Below are 21,822 nucleotides of genomic sequence, written 5' to 3'. Positions count from 1 at the left end.
AGTGGGGCCCCTGTCAAAAACATAATGGTATTTTTAGCATTCTACTCTGCATTTACTAAATTAAGAATGTCTACAAACAAATCAATTAATTGGGACATTATTTAATTAAGTGAAACATGTGATCTGCCAAAGAAACTTAAGCAGACTATTAAAATCAACATCCCAATAGCCATGTAGCCTGTGTGAGGGAGGTAACAACCCAGAGAATGGCATGGGGTTAGGGGTGGCGAAGAAGATGAGACTGCTATTAAAAAAACTGAATGTTAAAGCAACAAATTTCCATTCCCAACGATGACTATCAAGCAGAATTTTTTTTAAGTTTTATTTTAAAGACTATTTTCTAGGAGGGGGTCAGTTTAATTCATCAGTCACTTAAATCTTATTGGATTATTGTGTATTATTTTCCAGTGTTGCTTCATGTGTGAGCATTCATCCCATTCAATTCCACAAACATTTATTATGTTTTTTGTCTCAGGCATTGTGCTAGGTTCTGAAAATACCAACAGAAAAGTGAAAACAGCCTCTTCTCTTTAGGGACCATCTTTTTACTGCCTTTTTGGTGGTGGTGGAGAGCCTAGTGGTGCCTGGTGCCCGGTGCATAATAAATGCTTAAAAATGTTTATTGATTGGCTGAATCCAGAAAAGGTCACTGTTGCTATAGCTGGTACCCCAGACATCAAGAAGCATTTGGGAGGCTGTGGTTTATAGACTTTAGAATCTGGAACTCTTTGCATCCTGGCTCAATTCAGGAACTTCACCTATGGGAAGTCCTTCTTCATTCCTTTAGGGAGTCAGAGCAAGGCAACACACATTTATGAACACACACTATGTGCCAGGCACAGTGGCAAGTGCTGGGGGTATGAAAGTTCATGCTTTCTTCTATTGAAACTATAATGTACCAATTGCTTCCCTGTCCCCACCTTCTCCTCCTTCCTCCCTCTTCTCTCCTCTGCTCTCTTCTTCTTTTTTTCATTTCTCCTCTTCCTCCCCCTTTGCCTCATCTTCTTTTCCTTCTTCTCTCCTCTTCTTAATTTCTCTTTCTTATTCTCCTCCTCCCTCCTTTATCTCTTCTCTTTTTCTTCATTTCTCCTCTTCTCCTTTTCTCTTCTTTATCACTACTCCCTTTTTTTATTTCTCTATTTCTCTGTCTCTTCCTCCTTTCTCTTCACTTTTCTCCTCACTCCTAATCTCCTTTCCTTTTCTTCCTTTTTATTCTTATCCTTTTCCTTCATCTTCTCTTTCTTCCCATCCCTCCTCCCTCTCCTGCCTTTTCATGCCCTGTATGTTGCAACCCTATTACCCAGACCTCCACAGAGTACTTGGTTGAACTGCGCTTAGGAAATAATACTGACTCTTTGGTCAGTCTAGTCCTTGGATAATGTATCAAAGCAAAGGTAGAAAACTTGATTTACATGATTAGGAAGGAGACAGAGACCATAATTAGACAATCTTTGAATATATGGCCTCAGTGCACCTAATTTTATAATTCCACCAGGCTCGCTAAAAGTTAAAACCACCTTTTTTCCCTTAAGCAGCTTTGAAGAGAGTTCCATCTTTTTCTGTAAAGTCATTGCTAGAATGAACTGCCATAAAATGGGAGAGGTGTGATTGAGAGAATAAGTGAAGTGATACTGAATGAAAGTGTTCAGTAACAGTGTTGTGATCTATTAGATACTTTGGAAGCAAATCTAATCTTTTTCTCTATTTTTTCCCTTTTCTAAAAATGGAATTGTCTTTTGCTAATGAAGATCGTCTTTTTTACATGTTTCAAAGCCAAGCAAGTGAATTTGCTTATGAAGAAACTCAAGATAAAAAAAATATAGGGATAAGGACTAGACCTGTGATTTCATTGTGAGGATTTCCAGGTGAGGAAACTCCCTCTACCAGTTGCTGTGGTAGTTCAGTCATTTCAGTCATGTCCGACCCTTCGTGATCCTGTCTAGGTTTTTTTTTTCTTCTTTTTTTTTTTTTGGCAAAGATACTGGAGTGGTTTGTCATTTCCTTCTCCGGCTCATTTTATAAATGAGTAACTGAGACAAACAGGGTTAACTGACTTCCCCAGGGTCACACAGTTACTAAGTGTCTGAGGTCAGATTTGAATCCAGGCCTGGCACTCTATCCACTCTGTCACCCAGCTGCCATATATATATATATATATATGTTCTTTTTCTTTGCACCTTATAGTCTTAGATAGTTGCCTCGAACACTGAGAGGTTAATTAACTTATCAGGGTCATACATCCAGTATGTGTATGAGTTAAAACTTGAACTCTTCTCTTACTTGATTTAAGGATAACTTTCTATCCATAAGGTGATTAATAAAATATTTGTTCATTTGAAGTTTGTGCAGATCACTGAGCTATGCCCTGGGGACATATGAGGATAAATAAAATGCAGTCCCTTATACAGGGGTGGACAGTTTAGTAGTGAAGAATAAGAGATGAATGCTTCTTTTGATTTAATACCTTTAAAGTATTGTCCTGCTTTTATGCCGTTCTGGGATTTCTTAAGGATGACTGGGAGGAGGGACAAGTCTATAAAGGTGTTATCTTTCCTGTTAGAATGAAACCTTAAGGAACATTCTCCCCAAATAAAATTCTCCATTGTTTTGTTATGTTTCCTAAAAAAAAAGGATAAGTGGAAAGTATGGAAAGGAAGACATCTTTGAGGTGATTATAAGTAGGATGATGTATATCTATATTTAACAAAGAAAACCTGCCCTAACTCAAGTGCCCTTGACTGAGTCATTATCACTGGCAATTAACTCTTGCTTTCAGAAACATACCTGCATTCGTAGACATGTATTTCTGGTACTCCAGATTTTGAATGGCCTTGAGGATCTCAAAATCTAGTGATGACAATGAACAGAAATAGCCATGATATTTTAGCACCAACACAATATTCACAGTGCCCATGGTGGCTATGAATATGTCTGCATAATTTTGAATCACAGAATATAATAGACTCTCCACATGGAAGACAGAACCAAACCATTTATTCAAACATCAGAAAGTCGAATCAGAAACAGCAGAAAGCCAGATGCATCATAGCAACAAAAAAAATCTGTGCACAATAACAATGTAGGGGGCATTGCCATCCCCAAGCCTTCCCCTTGCTAGGGCCTTCCCACAAACAAACAGTCACAGCTTACTGCCGGTTTCCTCTCTCTCCCTCCCTCAGCTCTAACTAGTCTGACCAACTTCCTCTGGAATCTCCTCTACCCTTCCTGCTCTACCCTTTCAGCACACTCCCCCCACCATAGACTCATGTGAGCCAGGCTTCCATGTGACTCAAGCAGATCACATGGGCCTATTAATGAATGGGAAAGATCTTCCCATTAAGCAAAAATATGTTAAGGGGTGAGGGATTTTCATGAGTGAATCATTGAATTTTTTTAAAAAAAGTATTAAACACTTACTGTGTGCTAAATATTATGCTACATGCTAAGCAGGTTGGGGGCCATATAGTTGCTTCTTTTTTTCTCTAGGAGACTGGGTCCAGAAATTCTTCAATTCTGTTGGTACCTCTCCCTAAGTGCTATCTTTCAGAGAGAAAAGTTCTTCCAGTGCCATTTCATGTCTGTATCCCTGGGGACAAAAGGCTCCTTGGAGAGGGTTGCATAATAAGGCAACATTAGGTCATTCTCTGTGCATAATCTCTGAGTTTTGGTTCTCCCTTCTCCTCATCAGATCTCTCTGTCTCCCTTTTAAAGGCTAAATCCAAGAGTATGTTCAGATACAGAGTATGCAGTAGCCACAAATTAATAATAATATAACAACAGCATTTTATAATAATCTAAAGTTTACAAAGTACTTTACACATCTGATCTCACTATATCCTTGTAATATACCTATAAGATATATACCATAATTATCTTCATTTTAAGGATAAAAAAGGGCAGTTAGATGGCACAATGGATAGAGTAACAGGCCTAGAGTCAGGAAGATTAATCTTCCTGAGTTCAAATTTGGCCTCAGATATTTAGTAGCCATGTGGGCAAGTCATTTAACTCTGTGTCAATTTCCTCATCTGTAAAATGAGCTACAGAAGGAAATGGCAAACCACTCCAATATATTTTCCAAGAAAACCCCAGTGGGGTCAAAAAGAGTCAGACACAACTGAAAACAAAAAATTGAACAAAGATGAAGAAACAGAAGCTAAAAGAGGTTAAATAATTTCCTCAGGGTTACATAAGTACTAAGTGTCTGGAGTATGATTTGATCTCAGGGATGCCTGCCTCCAAGTAAAATATTCTAACCACTTTGCTAGCATCCTATAAATAAAAAGGTATGAGATGTTGGCCTGGCATGTAAGGTCACATAAAATCTGTCCCAAGTCTACCTTTCCAGTCTAAAAGGCTATAAAAGAAGCTAATTGACTTGCTTAAGCTCATACAGGTAATAAGTGTCTGAGGCAGGATTTGAACTCAAACCTTGCTGTTTTCAAGTCCAACACTCTCTTCACTACTCCATCTAGCTTCTATACCCCTCTTAGATGTGAGTGTCAAAGTCCGCAGAGCAAGGATAGTCATTTCTCTCCCATTAAGAAGAGAGAAAATTCTAACTATGCTCTCAGTGAGGATATCTACATGTATCAAATATTTACAGTTAAAGTCAGAACCAAAGCCTCATACCTAGTTGTTAAGTTGACCAGACCACTTCTGGTTATATCCTCTACAAATAGAAAACAAAATAAGATAATTTTATAGTAGAAGTACAAAGAAATTGACATGTGAGTTCAGGGAAAGGTAAGGTCATTTCCAGTTAAAAGGAAGCTGGAAGTTTTGGTGGAAGAAGTGGCCTTTGAAAGGAGCCTAGCAGCGACTAAGAGGTCAGGAAGAGGAAAGGCTCTTCCAACTACAGAGGATGGCATGAAAAAAATCATGGGGGAGAGAAATCAATGATCTACTTGAAGAGTGATGAGTAGTTGAGTTTTGTTTATTCACAGGGGAATAGCGGAAAATAAGGTTAACTAGAAAGGCCTATTGGGGTCAGATTGTAAATAGCCTTGAATGCCAGTCTAAAGAGTTTGGACTTTATTTGGTAGGTAATGGTGAACCTCTGAATATTTTTTAAACAGTAGAGTAACATTATCCGAGTTGTTCATTAGGAAAATGAATCTGACAGGGATGTATATTATAAGGGGAAGGGAAGCTTTTAGAGGACTGTTGTAATACTTCAAAGGGTATACAATAAAACCCTGAAGTATTCTATTACTGATGAGAATGGTAAAGGGAGAGAAATAATAAACATAAATAAATAATAAACTATTTAATAAACTTGTATACAGTGCTTTAAGGTCTATAAAACACTTTCTTTAAAAAATCCGGCGAATAGTACACATAACATTTTCACCACATTACAGATTAAAAAAATACAACCTCAGATCATTTTGCTCATGATTGCACAGGTCTCCTTACTCTGAGAACAGTCATCCTCCTTCTGTTCCATGTTTCTGTTCTGAGAGATAATGCTGATATAGACTTGAAAGACATGGTCTCTATACCTCAAGTATACCCCACTCCAGTCCATCTTCTACTCAGCTGTCAAATGAATTTTCTCTAAGCACAGAGATAACCAAGTCACTTTCTGTAGTCATTCAACTCCACTGGTTGCCTTTTGCTTATAGGATCAAATATAAAATCCTTTGCTTGGCTTTTAAAATCCTCCATAACCTGGTTCTTCCTATCTTTCCAGTCTTCTTATATCTTACACCTCCTTCCCTCCATGACCTCTGCAATCCAGTGATACTGGCCTCCGCTGTTCTCTATACATGTTAGTACATCTCCCAGCTCTGGGCATCTTCATTTATTTGCCATGCCTGGAACTCTCTCCTTCCTCATTTCTGCTCTCTAACTTCCTTGGTTTTCTTCAGGTCTCAGCTAAATTCTCGTCTTCAACAAGAAGTTTTTCCTTGTTTGTTTTAATTTTATTGCTCTCCCTCTGAGATTATCCCCAATGTATATTTTGCATGCACATAATTGTTTACATGTTGTCTCCCCCAATAGACTGTAAGTTTCTTGAGAGCAGGCATTGTCTTCTGCCTTTCATTGTATCCCCAATGCTTAACGCTATTCCTGGCATATAGAGGGCACTTACCAAATGCTTGTTGACTGACTATTTGCAGGTGGGATGCCAGGGAGAGGGAAGAGTAAAAAATGACTAAGTTTTGAAGTATGAATAAGGGGGCAAGTGTTGGTGCCATTAAAAGGACTAGGATAGTATTTAAGAGGAGAAACAGAAGATTTGATACCGATGAAAATATAGCCCCAAAGTCCCAATTCATGGGATAAAAACATCCCTTTTTAAAAAAGAAGCTTTGCCAAAAATCTAAACTTATTTCTAGTTTTTCCAACTTCCTATTAGTAAGGCATAGGCTAAACTTTTAATAAAATGTCAAGTGGGGAAAGTGTATTTTTTTTCCTTAGTGCTAAAAAGGATGGGGAAGGGGGAAGAAAGGCTGCCATCTTCATAATAAAACTGGCAAAAAATCTCCCATCCATTGCTCACCCAAACTCTGACTGCTGATGTGGGTTGCTGGATATGCCAGCAGGGAAAATTGAAAACACCAGGAGGGACACAGATGGACATCAATCTTTGGCTTGGATTGATGGCATGTAAGCAAACAGCTCCACTATAATTAGGGTAATTTGTGTGGAGTGGGGATGGGGAGCACAAAACCCTTAACAATCAGTGTGGGATTTAACAGCAAAATGTGTCTAGACATGTGAAACCTTCTAGGCTGAAAAAGTTATTGAAAAATGATTCATTTTTTACATCCCCCACCTGCTGCCTGATTTTTCTTGATATTGATTTCTTGAAAGTACATTTACTCTCCTACATTAAAATACTGTGTTAGCATTTAACACTTATTGCGCATCAACAATGTCCTAGGCATCACTCATAACAGCATGGGCCTTGCTTATTGATCTCAGCAACCTGAACTTCCGTGAAATCACTTGTTTTTTCTTTCCTCTCATTAACTTCAATTGATATTCAGAACCAATTAAGTATAGACAGTCTTAGAAGTAATTATTTTTGTAAAGGAAAGATAATGAATTTGGAGATTTGCTGTTATAGTAAGTGAATAATATGCAATTATTTTAATATAGGTAAAGTTATGTTAACAGTAACTCAACAGTTTGAGAAGCTTTAGAGGAATTTTGGTGATGTTCTCAAAGGAAATCTCCATTTTTGGACCTGGTATAAATGTAGCTGTAAAACGCAGGAATTGATATGGGAATTTCTCATAGGCAAGCAGTGAAAGGAAATTAACAATCAGGTTTTCAGAGTAAAAAGTCATGATAGAAGTGGTAGCAGAGGGCCATGTTGTTAAAGGAGAAGCTCATGAACATGTGTTCACTTTACCTTGTAGAATTTCTGCTGCAACAGAAGAGTGCTGAATTTGCTCTGTTTAAATCTTGGTTTGCCCCTATTATGAGTACAATCATGGGCCTGTCACTTGACCCTGGATCTGTCTCTTCCTCTCTGAGTTAAACTTGCATTTCCTCTGTGGGTGTCTTGTAGATACTTATGTAACACCTGGCAAAGCCATGACCCCTACTTCTACTCTATGGGCTAGCTTTGTCTCACCTCAATTTGCCTTCAGTCTGGAAGGTCTGCAGGTGTTTTCCGAATATGAACGACCAACATGTGGGTATGACTCAAAGTTTCTGAGGGTTCTAGGGATAACCTATTGTGAAGGAAGATACCTTCTAGTATTCAACCCATCACTTCTGAGTGCCTCTCAGCATACTACCCATCTGTACAAAATCAGTCAGTAATGATATTTGGCTTGAATCTAAAATAGCTACTTAATATTAAGGCAAAAGTAAGAATACTCATACTATCAGTTACCTAATACCCAGAAGACAAATGAAGGAGTAATCAAAATGTCACAATCCACACATAAAATCACAGTCAATAAACATTTTTAGGCATCCGCTATGTTCCAGGCGATGGGGTGCTTGAGATCTATATTTGTAACATCAATTTGTAAAACCAATTTGTAACATCAGTAATGATGGGGTGCTTGGGATCTATGTTTGTAACATCAATTTGTAAAACCAGTTTGTAAAATCACACTCCATGCCCCACCCCCCAGCCTCAGAGCATTAACTCTGCCCCTTCCCCCTACCCAAACTCTGCCTAGCTTCAAAGAATTAACTCTGCTCAGCAACAACTCATGAAGTGTTTATCTCAGCTTGGAACAATAACAAGCTATACCTATCAATCCTTCATAAAAGTATCTATAAACATTCCAGCTTAGGCAACTATTATCTCCCCCTTGTATAGTGTCCCACTGCCCCCATGAATCCTTCGTACCCTATCTCTAGGTTGACTCCTTGGCTGCCTCCATGAATCCTTCAGGACCCTATCTCTAGGTTGACTCCTTAGCCTATTATCCACACACTGAGTCTCCATTAGCCTTGGTTCCCAGACATCAATCTTCTCAAACATGACACTGATGGGTGGCAGACTGGGCACTTCTCAGTTAGCCCTTGACCACTAGCTGAATTAGTGACATTTCAAGCCTAAAACCACACCTCCAGGTAGCTCCGCCTTGGACTTTTCCCCAGTGAATTATGGGCAATAAGCCTGTACAGTTACATTAAAAGTGCATGTCCCTTTAAACACTGGTGCCACCTTAACTCCTCCCTAATCCCACCCTTAATCACTAGTTAGCATAATTGGAATGGGTTCTACTATGGATTATTCTATAAAAACCTTAATTCTACCCCTTGAAGGTTGCAGTTCTGTAATGTAATGCCAGGGAAAGGCAACTTCCCAAGGTTCAGAATACCAGCATAGGTGCTCTCCATTTTATTCAGTGACAAAGTAAGAACAGAGAAGATCAAAACATGACATCATTCAAAATATAGCATTTACTAAGTGTGATTAAATAATCTCCAAGTACTACCCCACCCCAGGACCTTCCATTCATTCAATCAATTACAAAGTCCCAGTTCTAAATACTCCTCCACCCCTAGGCTGTATCTTCATTTAGTCTACCACAAAGCCCCTCTTCTCAAATGGAGATTAGTTTCCAAACATAAGTAAAGTACATTCACTTGTTCAACCATAGAACACAAAAAGGTCAAAAGTTCCCCACCCCTGGATCACAATTGAATCTACCCCAGAGTTACATCAAGTTTAAGCACAGCACTTAATACCAAAATGGAGGTCTTTTCTTCATCTTGACAGGAGGCAAGTTCTCAGCAATCTTAGTTCCTGGGGAGACAAGGCTTAGCAAGGCCACAAGATTCATTGACAGTCCCTTCATTAATTCATCCTCTGTCTGTAGAACAGTCCTAGAACACCTGAAAACATTAGCAAAACCCTCTCCCAGGATTTCTGTAAACATACAACAAGAAAATCCTTCTTCAGGGCTTCTGAACCAACAGCAAGGTTCCCAGACCCCTGCAACAACAGCACTGTCCTTCCCCAGTGGACAGTATTCACTCTGTCTGCAGGACAGTCTCCAGACCCCTGCAACAACAGCACTGTCCTTCACCAGTGGACAGTATTCACTCTCTGTCTGCAGGACAGTCTCAGGGCTTCTTAACCAAAAGCCAGGTTCCAGGACTTCTTCAACAACAGGACTTTCTTTCACCAGTGGACAAATCTGGCAAAAGAACATCAAAACAGACAGACAAAGTACCAGCAAAACAGCCATGTCTCCTCAGTCCTTGGCAGCTCAGGGGGCATGTCTCAAAAGTCCAGGGCAATTCAAAGTGGCCCCAGCAATCCTTCTCAGTCTCTCTCTCTGCCTCCACGTGGGTGCTGTTTCCAAAAAGTTCTTCTGCCTCCCTCTTGTCTCTCCAAATCTACTTCACCAGCTCCTCCCAGTTCTTGTCTCTCTTTTCACATCAACAAGTCCATCCCACAGGTGGGATTAACAAGCTCTGGGTTTTAACACAATCAATTTGAAAACCAAGCCAATACAGGGGAATCTTTAATTGCCATTACTATCACAAGTTCCCCTAAAGGACTCTTGCCCACTATACAGCCTAACAATAAACTTGCAGGTCCCCTAAGAACCCTTGCCCACTGTAAAGCATACAATAGATTTTACAAATCTGACTTCAAGTTTGCTTGGGCCTACTGAATTCTTTCCAGACTGAATTGCAAGCTTTCTGGTCTTAGATAAGATCAGAGTTCCTGCTGAACCTATAGCCATCCCTCATCACAGGCACTGCACTAAATGTTAAGAATCACAAAAAAAGGCACAAGAGAGTCCCTGCTCTCAAGGAGCTCACAATCTAATGAAGAAAGACAACTAAAAAAAATCTAAAAAGCAGGGGTTGATTGGGGTGGGGGAAGGTGCCCTGCACTAGGGCAGGATGAAGTCCTGCCAGTGGAGTGAGAAAGGATTTAAGGAGGAGGTGTGAATTACACAGTTCAGTTCATCTTGAAAAATGATGAGTTTCTGGAGATCATAAACACATGGATTTATATCACAGTTTTCCACCAGTAAACATAGTGTCTATAAGGGAGAGCACACAAAGAAGCCTGTCAGGGACACATATGATTGCAAAAAAAACCCTGTCTTAGCACTTTCAGGAATAATCTTTACTACCCAAAGTCACTTCTTTGCTTGATGATTACCATCCCATCAACACTTTTCTAGTAAAATCCACCATTCTTCTGTTCTCCTATAAATTAGGGTCAAACTCTATTAACTCTAAAGAACCCCTAAAAGGGTGCTTATAAGTATTACTTTATTATGATAAAGTGGTTCCTTTAAGCTAGAGAACTATAAAATTCCTCACTTTGATTCTCTGGGAAAATGCAGACAAACTCAGTAAGCTTTTCCCTCAACACCTCTCTTTTATTCAGAGACCTCTTAGCTTTTACTACAGCAGAACTCACAGTGAAGTAGATTCAAAACATAACTTTTTCTCTGCTTCTCCTTCCCAACCCAGTGGAGACATTAGAGAGCAACTAAGCATTTCTGAAACAAATCACATCTCTCAAATTGTAGATAGCCCCGGAGGGCAATATTACAAATAACAGTAGACTTTAACTCTTTCCTAATCATCTACTGACTTCTAATTTACAGAATCATAAACTCACAGAATCTTAGGGTTAGAAGGGACCTCAGAGAGTCACCTGGTCCAAATTCTAACTGGGGCATACATCCTGTTTATAGCATGTGCAAAAAGATACTCATCCAATTTCCACTAGAAGACCTCCAGTGATACAGTATTCATTACCTCCAATTGCAACTGAATCCATTTTTGAAAAGTTCATTAAGATCCAGTCAAGAAACTTTTCTTTTTATGAAGTCAAACCTATCACTTTCCTCCTTTAAAAAAAGTTAAAAAAACTAAGCCAACAAATAAAATGTAAGAAAAACAACTTTCATTCATTGATCCCTTGAGATTAATTCCACTTTCTCAAGACAATCCTGCAAACACTTGAGGAAAATGATCATGTTTTCTGTAAGCATTCTCCTCCTTTGAGCCAATTTCCATCAACCAAAACTCATTTGGCATGGCATTTGCTTACCTCTACATCAGGGTTTCTTAACCATTTTTGTCTGTCATGTACTCCTTTGACAGCCTGTAGAAACCTATGGCTTCTTCATAAAAATGATTTTAAATGCATAAAGTAAAATACAAGCAGTTATAATGAAAATTTGTTATATTGGAATATAATTAGCAAAATGTATTTAAAAAAACATAAGACCACAGATTAAGAATTCTTGTGTCTAAATGGAGTCTAGCTAGTGAATATCATTCCTGAAATTTTCCTGAATAACTGAACATAGGGCTCTAGATATGAACTGAGAAGGACATAACATAGGACTGTGACCTCCTTCTTTCAAACATCATATTGATATAAATGAATCTTAATATCACAATAGATTTCAGCCATCACACCATGCTGTTGACTCTTACTGAGTGCAGTCCACCAAAACCCTTAAATCTTTTCAATTTTGACTCCATTTTAGAGACACTTCCCCTGTACACACATTGTACAGTTGATGTCTTAAAATCAAAGCATAATAAAATAAAATGAATGATTGTACATTTCGTCTAGCAAAATTCAGCATATCATTCTGACCTTTTGAGACTTTTTGGATTCCTGATTCCATTGTCTAAATATTAGCAGCCCTTCCTGATTCATTACTCTACTTTTTTACCTATGTCATTCACTATTTAATAAATATTTTACTATGCATTTATCCAAGTCATTGGTTAAAGAGAAAGAGTTGAAAAGATCACAGCCAAGAACTGAACATTTTTATCTTCCACTGGGATTCTGCCATGGTGAAATCGACCCAATCCATTAATTAGCAGTCTTCGTCCTATCTTTTAATTGTATGCCTAAGTGCTCTCAGGTAGTCTACATCTCATCACCTTGTAAACAATGATACTGTGAAATTTTGTTGAAGTTTAGATATATTGTCTATTTCTTTCCCTTATTTACTACTATTATAACTAGGCAAAGAAAGGAAATGTAGACTACACTTTAAAAAGTGAATCTGAACGGATTTTGGCATGTCAGAATACACTGGGAGGCAGAGTGTGGCAGAATCCAATCCAGGAAAGTACCCACAAGTGTCAGGGTAGGGGGAGCACAGAGCACACAGGGGCTGCACCAGCCCAGACTAGAGAGTGGACTACAGCTGAGTGCGAAGGAGCCCCAGTCAGCCAGCAGACTCACCTGCCCCAAGGGTGATTTCCAGCTGTCTCACCAGCTTCTCACCACAGGACAGGAGGATCCATGGGAGCTGGGTAAGAGAAAGCACAGGGCCTGTCTTACCACAGGCCAGGAGGATCCATAGGAGCTGGGTAAGAGAAAGCTTAGGGCCCACAGCAGAGACAGCAGCTTCTCCTGGAGCTATTAGCCCCCAGCCTGGAAGTTTAAAAATCACAAGCCTGATTTTCCAGGTGCCAGGATGGCAAAGTAAACTCTGGCTGCTCTGATTCCCCCTCCCTCACCAAGAAAACCCAGAGATAAATGTCCCACCCAGAGTAAAATCCTGCAATACTGGAAATAGCCTCAGGCTTAGGAGTCATGGAGAAAGGGTATAACTGAGGCAATAAGGAGTCTGAAGAGGAATCTGAAGAGAAGAGGGGTCCCAACAAGCCCCACCTCACTTGACCAGCAAAAGCCTGACTAAGCTGTAGCCCAGGGGCATAGAGGCAGAATTCTGAAGGGTCCAGACCACCCCTCCCCCACAGATTACTCTGTGAGCCTCAGGGTAACTCAGGTGAAACACTGAGAGTCCTGGCCTTGGCCTCAATCTAAACACCCAGAGGCTACAGCACACAAAGCCAACAACCAGGCACCTAACTCCCAGCCTGAGAAGCTTGGGTCAGAACCCTCTGTACCCAAGGAGCAGAAATACACTTTAAAGGACAGGAAATAGGCCGTTACAATGGACTGGAAGCACTTTGCAGAGACAAGACCAAAGACAATAGAATCTTATTATTCTGAATGAGAAGAACACTTTCAGGAGACACCATGGACTCTGTGTCCACACCTGAGACCACAGATGGAAATATGAACTGGTCTCAAGCCCAAAAAGCATTCTTGGAGGAGCTCAAGAAAGATTTTAAAAGCCAAATTAGGGAGGTAGAAGATAAATTTAAATCTACAGTGACCAAATTGGAAAAAAGTTTCACTGAAGAAAATAATTCCCTAAAAACTAAAATTTGTGAACTAACTGGAAAAAATACCTCCCTAAAAAAGGATGTGCAAAAACTAACTGAAGAAAATAATTCACTAAAAATTAGAATCAGTCAAATCGAAGCTCAGGACTCTATGATGCACCAAGATACAATCAAGGAAAACATGAAGATTGAAAAATTGGAAGAAGGTGTAAAATATCTCACTGGAAAAATAACTGAATTGGAGCACAGATCTAGGACAGATAACTTAAGAATTATTGGTCTACCAGAAAGCCATGATGAAAAAAGCAGCCAGGACAACATCCTACAAAGGGATTGTCAAAGAAAATTGTCCTGAAGTCCTAGAATTAGAAGGTAAAATAGTTATTGAAAGAATTCACCGGTCTCCTCCTGAAAGAGATCCAAAATTGAAAACTCCAAGAAATACAGTAGCCAAATTCCAGAATTACAAGATTATGGAGAAAATATTGCAAGCAGCCAAAAAGAAAAAATTAAAATATTGTTGAAATACAGTCAGAATTACACAGGACCTAGAAGCTTCTAAATAGAACACCATAGGATTGGAATTTGATATTTCATAGGGCAAAAGAGCTAGGACTGCAACCAAGGATTAACTACCTGGCAAAACTGAGCATAATCTTTCAGGCAAGGAGATGGTCATTTAAAAAGGTAAAAAAGGAAAACACACACTCACACATACACACATGCACACATGCACACTCATGCACACAAGCACATAACTTAGGATGCAATAAGAGCAAACTGTTTACATCCATATATGAGAAGCTGACAACTAACTGTCAATATTGAAATTTACATGATTATCATGACCTTTAAAAGGGATATACATAGATAGAGGGTGTGGGTATAAAAGAACTAATCTGATGATAAAAAAAACACCTTATTAAGGGGTTCAAAGGGACTGTAATGGGGTAAAAGGAAAGGATGAGACAGAAAAAGATAAATTATGCCATATGAACAGGCATAAAAACCCTAACCCTAACTATACTAGAGGGGAAGAAAAGAGGGAGAGGAACATCATTTGAACATTATTCTTACTGGTTCTGGTTCTGGTTCAAAGAGGGATCAACATAATCAGTTCAGTTTAAGATTCTTATGTGAAAATACATAAAAACCCCATTAAATGGAGGGAAAGGAGGGAGGAAGTGGAGCACTGTATGAAATTTACTCTCATTGGTTTGGGGTCAAAGAGGGAATAACACACTCTGATAAGTATAAAAATCTATTGTGTCCTATAGGCAGTAGGAGGATAAGGGGAGGGGGGCATAAGAAGTGTGGGGATTAGAAGAGAGGGAAATAGCAGTAAGGGGAGAGGGTAGGTAAAGAAGGGGGGGTCACAGGGAGGGAACACTGAGGGAGGTGGTAGTCAAAAGGAAAAACCTTAAGGAAGGGAAGGGAGAAGGAAGAAACAAAAACATAAGCAGGGGAGGAAATAGGATAGAGGGAAAGAGACAGATAGTAATCATTACTGATTGTGAATGGGATGAACTCTCCCATAAAACAGAGGTGGATAGCAGAATGGATTAAAAACCATAATCCTACAATATGCTGTCTATGAGAAACACATTTGAAACATAGGGATGCCCATAGGGTAAAGATAAAAGACTGGAGTAGAATATATTATGCTTCAGCTAAAATTAAAAAAAAAAAAACAGGGGTAGCAATCCTCATTTCAGATAAAGCAAAAGCAATACTAGATTTAACTAAAAGAGATATGGAAGGAAACTATATCCTGCTAAAAGTCACCATTGACAATGAATCAAGATCATTACTTAACATATTTGCACCAAATGACATAGTGTCCCAATTCCTAGAGAAGTTAAGGGAATTAGAGGAAGAAATAGATAGCAAAACTATACTAGTGGGGGACCTTAATCTCCCCCTCTCTGAACTTGAGAAATCTAACTTAAAAATAAACAAGAAAGAAGTTAAGGAGGCGAATAGAATTTTAGAGAGGCTAGATATGATAGATCTCTGGAGAAAACTGAAAGGGGATAAAAAGAAATATATTTTCTTCTCAGTGGTTTATGGCACATACTCAAAAATTGACCATGTACTATGGCATAAAAACCTCACAATTCATCACAGAAAGGCAGAAATATTAAACGCATCCTTGTAGGATCATGATGCAATAAAAATCATGTTCAATAAAGGGCCATGGAAAGATAGACTAAAAACTAATTGTAAATGAAGTAATTTAATTCTGAAAAATGAGTGGTCAAAAAAGAAATTATAGAAACAATCAGTAACGTCATTCAAGAGAATGACAATAATGAGACAACATACCAAAAATTGTGGGATGAAGCAAAGACAGTTCTTATGGGGAAGTTTTATATCCCTGAGTGCATACATGAATAAATTAGAGAAAATGGAGGTCAATGAATTGGGCATGCAATTGAAAAAGCTAGAAAAAGTACAAATTGAAAATCCCCAATTAAATACTAAATTAGAAATACAAAAAAAAAACAAAGGAGAGATTTAAAAAATTGAAATTAAGAAAAATATTGAATTAATAAATAAAACTAAGAGCTGGTTTTATGAAAAAAAAAACAATAAAATTGATAAACCCTTAGGCAATATGATAAAAAAAAGAAAGAAGAAAACCAAATTATGAGTATCAAAAATGAAATGGGTGAATCTACCTCCAATGAAGAGGAAATTAAAACAATAATTAGGAATTATTTTGCTAAATTGTATGCACATAAATTTGTCAATCTTAGTGAAATGGATGAATATTTACAGAAATATAAGTTGCCCAGATTAACTGAAGAGGAAGTAAATTACTTAAATAACCCCATTGCAGAAAAAAGAAATCAAACAAGTCATCAGCGAACTCCCTAGGAAAAAATCTCCAGGGCCAGATGGATTTACTAGTGAATTCTATCAGACATTTGAAGAACAATTGATTCCAATACTCTACAAACTATTTGGGAAAATTAGTGAAGGAGGAGTCCTAACAAATTCTTTTTATGACACAAATATGGTACTGATACCTAAATCAGGAAGAGATAAAACAGGGAAAGAAAATTATAGACCAATTTCCCTCATGAATATAGATGCAAAAATTTTAAATAGAATATTAGCAAAAAGACTACAGCAACTTATCACAAGAATAATACATTTTGATCAGGTAGGATTTATTCCAGGAATGCAAGGATGGTTTAATATTAGGAAAACTATCAGCATAATTGATCACATCAACAATAAAACTAGCAAAAACCATATGATTGCCTCAATAGATGCAGAAAAGGCTTTTGATAAAATACAACATCCTTTCCTTTTTAAAAACACTAGAAAGTATAGTAATACATGGAGCCTTCCTTAAAATAATAGGTAGCATGTATTTAAAGCCATCAGCAAGTATATGTAATGGGGATAAACTAGACTAATTTCCAATAAGATCAGGAGTGAAACAAGCGTGCCCACTATCACCCCCTCTTATTCAATGTGCTACTAGAAATGCTAGCAGTAGCAAGTAGAGAAGAAAAAGAAATCAAAGGAATAAAATTAGGCAAAGAAGAGACCAAGCTATCACTCTTTGCAGATGATATACTTAGAGAATCCTAGAGGATCAAGTAAAAATCTTCTTGAGACAATAAATAAATTTGGCAAAGTTGCAGGATATAAAATAAACCCATATAAATCCTTGGCATTCCTGTATATTTCTAATGAAATTCAACAGCAAGAGATAGAAATAAAAATCCCATTTAAAGTTACTGTAGACATTATAAAATATTTGGGAATCTACCTACCAAAACAAACCCAGGACCTTTATGAACACAACTACAAAAAAATTTCACACAAATAAAGTTAGTTCTAACTAACTGGAAAAACATTAATTTCTCATGGAAGGGTAGAGCAAATATAATAAAAAATGACAATTTTACCTAAATTGAATTACATATTTAGTGCCATACCAATCATTTTACCAAAAATCTCCTTTATAGAGCTAGAAAAAATAGTAACAAAATTCCTTTGGAAGAACAAAAGGTCCAGAATATCAAGGGAATTAATGAAAAGAAATGCTAGGGAAGATGGACTAGCCATACCAGATTTTAATCTGTATTATAAAGCAGCAGTTCTCAAAACTACTTGGTACTGGCTGAGGAATAGAGCAGTGTATCAATGGAATAGATTGGGTACACAAGACTCAGCAATCAATAACTATAGTAATCTACTGTTTGATAAACCCAACGACCCCAGTTTTGGGGATAAGAACCCACTACTTGACAAAAACTGCTGGGAAACTTGAATATAGTATGGCAGAAACTGGGCATAGACTATTATCTAACACCATATACCAAAATCAATTCTAAATAGGTGTATTATCTGGGGGGTGGGGAGGGGTAGGAGGCTCTGATCTCAGCTTCGCTGGAGGTCTTTTTTTGGCTGTGAACATGTCCCGGCCTGTCAGAAACAGGAAGGTGGTCGTTTATTCACAGTTTCAGGAATCTGATGATGCAGATGAAGATTATGGAAGAGATTCAGCCCCTCCAGCTAAGAAAATCCGTTCATCACCCTGAGAAGCTAAAAACAAGAGGAGGTCTGGGAAAAATTCACAGGAAGATAGTGAGGACTCTGAAGAAAAAAGATGTGAAGACCAAGAAGGATGATTCACACTCACCAGAGGACAGTGAAGATGAAAAAGAAGATCACAAAAATGTTCGCCAACAGCGCCAGGCAGCATCCAAAGCAGCTTCCAAGCAGAGAGAAATGCTCATGGAAGACGTGGGCAGTGAAGAAGAACAGGAAGAGGAAGAAGAGGCACCATTCCAGGAGAAAGATTCTGGCAGTGATGAAGACTTCGTAATGGAAGATGATGATGATAGTGATTATGGAAGTTCAAAAAAGAAAAAAAGATTGTGAAGAAATCCAAGCCTGAAAGGAAAGGAAAGAAAAGAAAATGCCCAAACCTAGGCTAAAGGCTACAGTGACACCAAGTCCAGTGAAAGGCAAAGGAAAAGTGGGCCGTCCCACAGCATCAAAGGCATTAAAGGAAAAGACTCCTTCCCCCAAAGAAGAGGATGAGAAGCCGGAAAGCCCCCCAGAAAAGTAAAAGTCTGCTAGCCCTCCACCAGAAAAGTCTGGGGATGAAGCCCAGTCTGGGGAAGATTAAAAATTGATGGTTTGGGGAGATTTTATTTAAAAAAAAAGAGGGAAAAAAAGAAAATCTACTTAGGGGTAGATCGTGGTTTCGGCTATGGCTTGACTCATGGGCTTTGAATGCTTTCCCCCTTTCCGTCTCTCCCCCAACCCCCATTGGTGAGAGATAACAGCATCTTCTACTCTTTCCCCCCTCATTTTTTAAAGAGAAAATTACCTTTGTTTATTGGCTGCTCTCCCTCTCCCCAGTCTCCAGTAAAAGCCATGACAAAATATCCAATGAATTCGCCACCTAGCTTTAAAAAAAGAAAAATTAAAGGGTTATTACAGGTGAAGCAATACGATTGGAGGCAAACCCTATTGGAATTTTAACTTTACTAAAAGTTATCAAGGTGAACAGGAGTCCAGAAAACAATAAGGATTCCAAATGAAAATGGTCATTCCTTATTTACCTGAATTCAAAAAATAAAATCATTGTCAGCAAAGACAAAAATGTGTATATTTAAAAAAATTTTTTAAAATCATGAATCTAAACTTTTATTGACTAGGCAGGAAGGTGATAAATATGAATACAACTTTAAATTTCCCATATTTCTAACCCCGTTTGGGAACAACCAGGCCACATGACTTTTTGGTGTGGGTTTTTTGTTGCTGTTATTGTTTTGTTTTATTCTGTTTCACTCCTGGTCATCTCAAGGAGAACAGGAACAATAGGAAATCCCTTTCTCCTGCTAAGGTCTTCAGGGAGTTAAATGATGCTCAGCTTATCAGGGGAGCGAGTGCATCCAAATCTAAGGGACTTTGTTTCAGATCTGAATATCCATGGCTCGTGCTTTTAAAGTAAATATGTATCTATTCTTTTTCTTGGAATAAATTTTACCGAGGATCAAGAGGAATTTAGATTTTAACAGCAAGATTGCTGCACCACATCAAAGTGGGTTTCTTCTCAAACTGACAAATGTTTAGGTTTTAAGCCAATAAAGAACCAGTTAATGTGAAACTCAAAAAAAAAAAAATTAGAATGGAAATGGTTTCTGGGGGGAGGGGGAATGTTTCAGAAGGTTTTTATAATAAATACTTTATATCCAAGATAGAGAAGGAATTTATTCAAATTATATTAACAAGAACATCCTTCAATAGAGAAATGGTCAAAGGGTATTCCGAAGAGAAAATTCAAGCTGTCAGCAATCATGTGGAAAAAAATACTACAAATCACTAATAATCAGAGAAATTCAAGTAACCCCCCCAAACTCTGATGTACTACTTGACACCCATCAAATTGACAAAAAAAGACAAAACTGGGAAATGACAAATGTTGGGTAGGCTGAGGTAAAATAGGCACACTAATACGCCTTGGTGAAACTGTGAATTGGTCCAGCTATTCTGGGAAGCAATTTGGAGCTGTGCCCCAAAGTCACAATAGCGCTTACACCATTACTGAACATATACCCCCAAAGGTAAAAGAAATAGGAAAAGTATCCACATAGACAAAGATATTTGTAGGAGCTTGTTTTCTTCTGTTGTTATAGTTGTTGTTGTCGGTGGTGGTGGTTCTTTTGTTTGATTGTTTTAGGGAATAAGAGCCAGAAAGTAAGGGAATAGTTTCATATTGGAATGACTAAAATTATTATGTTCAAACGTAATGTACTATTATTGCCAAACAGAAATGATGGGAAGAATAGTTTCAGAGAAATCTGGGAAGACCAACATGAACTGATGAAAAGTGAAATGAACAGAAACAAGAGAGTACTTTATACCATAATAATGATGCTGTAAAGGCAAATAATTGTTAAAGACTATAGAACTCTAGTCAATATAATGACCAACTTTGACACCAGAGGAGGAATGATGAAACATGCTACCTGCCTCCTGACAGGTAACACAGTCAAGTTGCAGAATAAGATAAATATTTTGGACACAGTGTTGGAATTTGTTTTTCGATTGTGCATATTTTTATATAAGTATTGTTTTCTTCCTTTTTTTTTGTTAAATGGGTAGGATTTAGAAGAGAAGGAGTGGATCATGAGTATACAGTTGCCAGAAAAAGAAAAAAAAAGGAAAGGGGATCATTGAAGCATTTAAAAAAATGTAGGGGTGGCCAGGTGGCTCAGTGAGTAAGAGTACCGGCTCCAGTGTCGGAATTATCTGGGGTTCAAATCTGGGCTCAGATACTTAGCACCACATCCAGAAATAACTGGCCATGTAACCTTGAGCAAGTTACTTAACCCTGATTGCTTAAAAAAAAATGTACAGGAGAGAACAGAAGTAAAGCCAGAAAAAAATAACAAACATGTAACACAGGTTTAAAGTTACATGTTTATTAATTTTTTAAAAAGAAAAATGAATAGAAATTTGAAATTTCATTACATTCCTTTTTACATTCCACTGTATATATGAAAATGCTCATTTTGAGATGGTATTTGTTGACAAGAGACTAAAAAATAATAAAAAAGAAGAAAGTATATTCAGTGAGGGTAGAGACTGTTTCTGTCTCTCTCTCTCTATATGTATACATAATAAGTATATATTATATTTACATATATGTATGTGTATATATATTTCCCAGCACTTAGCATAATTTAAGTACATATTGAGTAATTAATAAATATCTTTTTACTCATCCATTCTTTCTTACCATTCTCTCTAAGCAAAGTGTTCTGTTACTTTCTTTGACTTTCTCTTGATTCTCAAAAAGGTGATGCCATTCTCATATTCCTTCGCATTTATTCTAAGCCACAGTTCATACTGGACTCAAACTTTCCTGATTTTATTCTTATGGGATTGTGCCCTCCTTTTGTATTTGACACCAGGTACTTGTCTTTACTTCTATTGATTACAGCTATCTTTTTTTAAAAATTTAAAAATGAGCCTCTCAATTTCTTCCCCTTGCAATTGTATCAGTTTCTTTTGGCATTTCTGTTTTCTTCTTCATGAGCATCACTTGTGATTTTTTCCTTCAAAATTCTACTTGGTTTTTTATGCTTCTAAGTGAGATTTTTCCTTACCATACCTTGCTTAATCTTCTAAAGTTCTCAACTTCCAATGGCATCACAGCAA

At 37.8% G+C, this 21,822-nt stretch overlaps 1 pseudogene; it reads left to right on the top strand.

Annotated features, from left to right (window-relative positions):
* Positions 1–18,006: 18,006 nt before the first annotated feature.
* On the top strand, positions 18,007–19,043 carry LOC138163131 (nuclear ubiquitous casein and cyclin-dependent kinase substrate 1 pseudogene; annotated as a pseudogene).
* Positions 19,044–21,822: the final 2,779 nt, after the last annotated feature.

Source organism: Petaurus breviceps, unplaced genomic scaffold, assembly GCF_028583685.1.
Source record: "Petaurus breviceps papuanus isolate PSGF00001 unplaced genomic scaffold, PetGlider_PUasm1.0 125, whole genome shotgun sequence".
NCBI lineage: Eukaryota > Metazoa > Chordata > Mammalia > Diprotodontia > Petauridae > Petaurus > Petaurus breviceps.
Note: the sequence above shows the minus strand (reverse complement) of the source record. Positions and strands in the feature narration are given on the sequence as shown.